The sequence below is a fragment of the Monopterus albus genome, unplaced genomic scaffold (genome assembly GCF_001952655.1).
Source record: "Monopterus albus unplaced genomic scaffold, M_albus_1.0 scaffold9.1, whole genome shotgun sequence".
Taxonomy (NCBI): domain Eukaryota; kingdom Metazoa; phylum Chordata; class Actinopteri; order Synbranchiformes; family Synbranchidae; genus Monopterus; species Monopterus albus.
In genome coordinates, this window is record NW_018127889.1 from 1,358,434 (window position 1) to 1,365,979 (window position 7,546).

Genomic DNA, 7,546 nt, shown 5'->3' on the forward strand with positions numbered 1-7,546 from the left:
GGGCTTCTGGTTGGGAAACCTCCTGACTTGTATGGTGGGCACAATGTTGTCAATACAGGTACTAATGTATCCAGTCACATACTCACCATAATCCTGTACGCTGACAGAAAAGTCCTCTAGGGTGGCTGCAGCTTTAAACACATCCCAGTCTGTCTGGGCGAAACAGTCCTGCAGGATGCCTTCAGTCTCTGGGGTCCAGAGTTTAATTTGTTTGGTGACAGGGTTTGTTTGTTTCAGTCTTTGTCTGTAAGCTGGATACAGGAACAAAGAAATTTGGTCCGAGCGTCCTAGGTGGGGGCGTGGTGCAGCCTTGTATGCACCATGTATGTTACTGTAAACATGATCCAGAGTGTTCTTGCCCCGAGTGGGAATGTTCACATATTTAGGAAGTACAGTCCGTAAATTGCACTGGTTAAAGTCGCCTGCAGCGATAAATACAGCATCAGGGTGCGCTGTCTCTAGCGCGTTGATGACATCATAGAGTTTGCTTAGAGCCGCAGAGGGATTAGCTCTTGGGCTAACATACACAGCAGCCAGAAACACAGCACTATGCTCTCTTGCTAGATAATAGGGCCGGCATTTCAGCATTAAAAACTCTACGTCCTTTGGTGTTTTATAACATTGATATACACTAGACTACATACAGTATATCAGTATAACTTAATTGACATAATTTTTAACTACAGTATAAAGGTTTGTTAAGAAACCTTAAGAAATAAATAAGAGTCAGTACTAGATTGAATGGCTTATTTAGATACTTTTGCTGTACATAGCATTTCAAAGCGGTATTTGTGTCTTTTACATTATTTTGACACAGGTTGACAACAAACTTTCTAATGAGATTCTAGAAAACTGCTGATTATGCATGAAAGAGATTTCCACACCGGTGCTCAGCTCCCTCCCTGTGCAGTGATTCGATAAGAACACGGATCCTAATGGGGAAGGGTTTGGCTGTTATAGGACGCTTTCTTATTGAGCCCTCTGATTTGTCTCTGCTCTTGGCTCCCCTCTGCTGCAGCCATGTCTGCTCTCTTTTGCTGACTCTGCTTGGTCCTGGGGGGCTCTGAACGGTAGAGGTCACACCAAGCTGAGCTGTTTAAAAATGTAGGAATCAGCAGTCCGTGCCTGCTACAGAAGAGCTGCCCAGTCCAACTGATTCCCACAGTATTCCATTGCACTGGCAAATCAAACCGCTTGTTCTAATAGCCACGTAATAGTTGGAGCTGTACATTTATGTATTAGAATCAAGTTTGATTTAGTTGTTACTGAGTGGACTGAGGTTAAACTGTTAAGGTAAGTGATTTGCTCCTGGCTTTGCTATGACAGTTATCACTGGGCAAACAGAGTTAGATATATTTTTGTCCTGTTTGTGGCATATATTGTCCATAACCTGTAAATTTTATTCAGAATATGGAGACTTGGGTATAGAATTTATATTATGATGAGCTTTGCCAGTAATACCCCACGAACACAGTAGTTTACTTTTCGGAATAAGAGCTCTTCATATTCAGTAATCCCTAAAATCTCAGGGATTACCTCTCCATCCACATCAAGTGTTTTTCCCCCTGTTCACTCAGTCACTGCTGTCCAGCAGTGCAAAGCACAACTTCAAAAGCATGACCAGACAATGCAGAAATTTAGGAACGTGAGCTCACAAAGAGAATGTGGAGGGCTGTTTTATTGTCATGCAAATTCCTATCTATAAAATCACCATCATTCACCTGCTCTCACCGCCACCATCTCATTAACACGAACCCATTCTAAAAATTAATCCTATCAGCAGATTGCACAACACTGTACTCACATATGATTAAATTTAATCTGTGCTACATCTTTGCATTCAGTGTCATATACCAAAAAGGGAGCTTGGAATCTGCAATTGATTATCATTTATCAGCTTTTATAGGTGCCATGTTCACTCCCCCACTATAGCCAGAGCAGCAGAGCTCCCTTTCAGTGCTCTTCTGCGATGATGATGATGATGATGATGATGATGATGAAAGAACTTGTGTAATGGGATTACACATCATGATAAGTTCTCAGAGCCTAGTGGTTCATCACACCGCCCTGCTGCATTTCCCGACTGAAACTTCATTTATACTGCAGGTTACAAATCATAAAAAGCTCTTAATGATAGAAATGCATTCTTTATTTATCAAACAAAGGAAACGTATCACATTTTCCACATATGTACAGTATATACAGTACATATATACAGGTCTTCATTATTTTCCTTAATTGTTCCATGTATGATTTAGACTTATAACGCATTGCCATTTAACTAATCATGTTTCAAAACATTCAACATTGCTTTTAATTTTGTATGTGATTTTCATTAGATCTATTAGTTATTTCCATTTCTTTACACTCTGGTGTCCATTTTGCCTCCAATTTCTTGTGATTACTTTTAGAGTAGTTAATGAATAAAATAGGGACATTATAAGGTCAATTTATTGTGGATTTTCCATTTTGTGTGCTTAAAAGATGTTTTTAGAAATTCTCATGAAATAAGTGAACTGTGTTGTTGTCGTCACAGATTTCCTGCAGCTAATACTCTTTCTTCTCTTTCTCCCTTTCTCACTTGCTGACCAACACTTTCTTTCCAGATCTCAAAAACATAAAACAAATTTTTTACAGCAGGCATGAGAAGACACGTGGTACACTATTGGTCCTGAAGAGCCCTCCTTGATTGGACAGCAGGTGGCAGTGCATGTAGACCAGGAAGCTGTCTTGTCTGCAGAAGTGAAAGGCTCAGGCAAGGGAGGGGAGCTCAGAGATGCTCAGTACACACACTCCTGCAGGCTCTCAGACACATACAGTATACACTTAGATCATCATCAGGGGGAGGAGCTTCGCTGAGTGTGGGGATTGCAGACTGCTGCTGCAACAGGGATGACTTGAGAAGAGAAACACAGCAACATGGAAGCAGTTCAGCCTTGATATCCTGCAGTCCCTGTGAAGACACAAAACTACTGTAACTCAAGCCCAGATCAAAGCATGACAGTGGTGCCAGGGTGAAGCACGGGTGTTGGGACGTGACTTTGGTGACCTCAGGACAGCAGCATGGCATCACCCCAACACTATGGTTGCTCTGCTCGGGATATAGCCAATGTGATGCAGAAGCTGCAAGGTAGGTGTAAATTGCTTACTCACTCACACTGCTTCACCTTGGTTTGCAGCATTTTTAGAGGTGGCATGACACAGCAGAACAGTGTGCACTTAAGATGCCTAGGGTGAAAGTGTCCTTCATATGTCTTAGCGTTACCCTGCTCATAATCCGGAATGTATTATCTGTGAAGGGCTGGAATTCTGGCTCATATGGCTTATAAATGTGTGGCATGAGAAGGACGTACCTGAATGGGACATGCAGTGTGACAACATGCATTACTCAGGTACATTGAAAATATGTTATCAGTTATGTTTTGTCTAACATTCAGTGGCTGTCATTCCTTTAGTTTGCTGTGTTTGTTTGTGCTTGCAGGCTTGCATCTGCACACATCCAGTATGTGCATGTGTGTGTTTGTATGTAGATAGACAGTGAAGCAGACAGTACTAAAGCTAATCCCCAGAGGAGCTGACAGGATGAAGTCTATTCCTCCCTCTTAACTCTGCTGTAGCAGCAGGACTGACTTAGTGTGGACAGTCCTATCCTTTGCTTACTGAACCTTAAACTTAGTGTGGCTATAAGAAATTACAGACATGATGTTTATTCTTTTTAACCTTTAGCACATAAAAAGTAATTCTGGCTTTCTCATCTTATCTCATTTTCATTTCTACACTGTATTTGAAGGAGATATCAGTTATTCAATAATTTCCTCTTTATAGAAGTGTGTTGTTTTTGTACGATGACTGTTTCATAGCGTATCCGTGTGTGGCAAATTCACACATGCCACACTGATAGGATCAGATTGAGGACACTTGCAAAGTAGCCGGAAAGTCAGGTGACTCTAGAGCTCAGATTCAATATGGCCGCTCCCTGTTTGGCTTCTGAGGTGGCAGTTTCTGTGAAAGCTGAGAACAGCATCACAAGCCACGTGGCTTCTCTGCATCACTCTGTGCAGGTGTGGGTGCACACTTATAATCCTGATTGTGCTGCGATTGATCTAATTTTAGAAGCTTCCCCTTAGGCTGTCTTTCTGGGATAAAGACAGATTAATGCAGATACCTATTCACTTAAAATTTTTATGCAGTGGGGTAAATTGTCTTTTTTTTTATTTTTATTAAATGATGCACCATTCTACTAAAAAATCCAGTTGTCCCTGGGGAGATGTTACTGCATTCTATTATTATTATTATTATTATTATTGCATTATATTATATGTTATATTTAATCTAAGAAAACTTTGGTGTTTGTGGAAACCTTTGCAAACTAACAAGGTATACCTTTAGAAAATATGCAGCCACAGTGGTGTTCACTGTTTGCCTTCACATTCAGGAATCTTATTTAACACTCCAAGGCACCAAATGACATTGGCTTTAAATAATACAGTTTTGTCTCAGTTGTGGCTTTAGCCAAAATGCTCTTCTGTCTGAACCCAGGTTTTGGTGCGTGTCTGTACACTGGCTGGGGGATTGCACCAAAAAATGCCCTTTTCAAAAAAAAATTGCTGATGTCTTGAGGAGTGTAAGCTTTTTCAGATAAAGCAAGGCTTGTTGCCGTGGTTATCCTTACAAACAAGCAGAGTGAAGGTTTGTGGAAACAATACCGCCTTAGTATAGCCACATTTACATTACGTACACATGTACAGTTTGAATGGCTACTTAGATAAATAAGTGTCTTCTGTTTGCAGTCTGACGTGCTGCTTGTGGTGTGAAATGATTTGGTTAGACACTCTTGTGCTATATATGTTCTCCTTTGAGGACGTGATCACATTATCTTATTTACAGGGTGCAGATGGGGTCTGATTTGACATGACATTTTATTTGATGTGTTCTGGTTGCTGTCCATCTCCTGGGAGACTAGAGCTATAATCATATCATCATTTGTAATAATCAAAGAGGAATGCATATGTTTTCATTAGTCTGAACATAAAACCATTCGTAAGTGGAACAGAACATAACATAAGCATGTGTTCTTTGAGTTTATCATACACTGTTTCTATGGGTAAATACCAGCTTGGTCCTGAATGACAGTAAGTAAAATCCGTGTTGCCTTTGTTCAAGGCCATATTTTTGCTTCTCAGGGTTGCAGCTGTTTTGTCTCTGCTGTGGGATAATTGTTTAGATATTTGTTACACTATATGTTCTGATCGCATGTTTTGGGGGAAAACTGGTTGCACTCTCATTTCTTATCACTTGGGAGCTAAATATATGTAATCTAATACTTGTATGTCTTTTAAAGTATGATTAGATTAACATATTTTACCCTTCCTCTCAAGAGAGGACAATGTTCTCAAATTAGCCATGTTCCACAAAATCACCAGATACCATGAAATGAGCTGTGCTCCCCGCAGACTCGATTTGGAAGCTGTTGGTAATTGCTCAGTGCAACATCAACACTATCAAAACTTTTGCCCCAGTTCTGGGTCTGTGTTTTTCCTCCCTTCATCCGTCTCTTTTGGTGTACCTCTCTGCTGCAGTGGAAAAAAAAAACGGCAATTAGTGACACCATATGGCAGAGAATGGCGAGGCCGCTTTGAACATCTCCCAGCCTGAACTCCTCCATATGCTGTGGAATTTGCCTGTTTGTTGTATCTCGTTAATGAGAAAAGCGATGCAGTGTTTTCCCTATTTCAGTTTCTCACCTGTTTTCTCCAATGTGGGCAGCAGAGGCATACATTCACTCCTACGCCTCTGGGTCTTACCGTCTGCTGGCCTATCAATCGGACAAGTTTGTCTCACTGTGCTGGGTGCATCTGCTTGAGTGTTTTATGTGTAGGCTGTGTGTAATCCTGTGCTGGCAGTTTGTTTATGATCGGATAATACAGAAGAAGTAGCTAGCCACAGACTGAGTTTGTCAGTCAGTTCATTACACTGAGGAATCTGGGCAGGAAAAAAAGGGGTTGAGGAGGAGAGGGTAAAGGGCAAGGGCAACACTGACGGCACAACTGGAAGACACGAGTGCCACGCTGAGAATATTCGATGGATGAAATAGGGACGAGAGAAGCAGCGGGCAAAGCAAGAAAATGAGACTGGACGTGTGTGTGTGTTTCGGGGGGAGGGCAGTGAGATCCCGCACACCGGTTTTTAAGCTCCTGATTGCTAGTGGGACTGGCACAGATCCTCAGGTTGGCACAGGGCCAGGGTGACATTGTGTTGCCAGGGGCGACATTATGGCGTGGTCACAGCCAATGAAGGCTCAAGCAGACGGTCACCTTGAGCCATGCCAGCCTCCTGTTTAGTTCTGACACCACCATTTATCGTCTGTGGCTCTGGATACCGTGACTTCACACGCACACATTCACACACAGTAACAAACACTGGGTGTTAAAAATAGCTGTGATGCATCTTTTTTCCCCCCATCATACCACTGGGAGTCAGCAGTTTAGCTGAGTGGTTAAACAGACCCAGAGCAAGTCTTCAAGGCCGCCAGGCCATTAAGATGAAGTAATTACTCTGCTATAGCTTCAGAACTGTGGCAGCAGGGCTAGCGTGGTTGTTCTTTATTCTGGTGCTTCTTCTCCTTGTCTTTCCAGAGTGTGTTTATAACTGGTTGCCATAGCGGCTCCTGCATGACAGCCACCGCGTGCTTTTTACACCCTGTGGGCTTAATGCCTGTGTCTGGTTCAGCGCCTGCTTCTGCAACAGAACATTATATTTGATAAAATTATATGTATGTGTGTATTCTAATGGGCATTTGTGTTTAGTCTGTGCTACTGACTCAGCGGCAGCTTCTGTTACTGATCAGATTATGTCTTTTAACCTGAGAGTCTGCAAGGGTTGGAGTGACATATCACAAGATTAGGTCACTGGGGTCCCGCCCATACAATATGGAGGGTATTCCTGCCTTCATCTACTCTAAACCCTCTGACATCTTCACCAAGTTCAAAGTGTATTCCAACATTAGTTCAGTGAAACAAACTAAAACACATATGGTAAGCTTTTAATCAAACCGACAGTGCAAAGACCCTTTAAATGTCATGAAAGGGCAGTTGACGTAGTAGGAACATTGCATTCAGTGTGCAGCACAGTAACGGCTTTAGGTCACACCGATTCCATGATACAGTTCCTTCAGCATTTCTGTACAATGTCCGATGCTTTCTGTCAGATAGAAGCGTCAGGTAGTTTTGATGGACACACATAACAATGTCCTCACAGATAACATCCCAACACCTGAGCTTGTGACCCCAAGACACATTCAGCCTCAGTCTGTAATAATTGGAGTCTCATGCATGCTCTTATCTTTCACCCACAGACACCTCTATGCCTTTTTTCACCTGTCACAATGTGACTGGATAGCTCCAAAGTCTGCCTCTGGCAGACCATTACAGCACTTGAAGGTTTTTAAATAGAGGTCACACTGTAAAGTCCTGGCCTCAGAAAGGTCAGCTGGCCAGATAAGGTGAAGATTTCAGCATACCCAAGTTAGTGGTGAAATAGGTAAAAC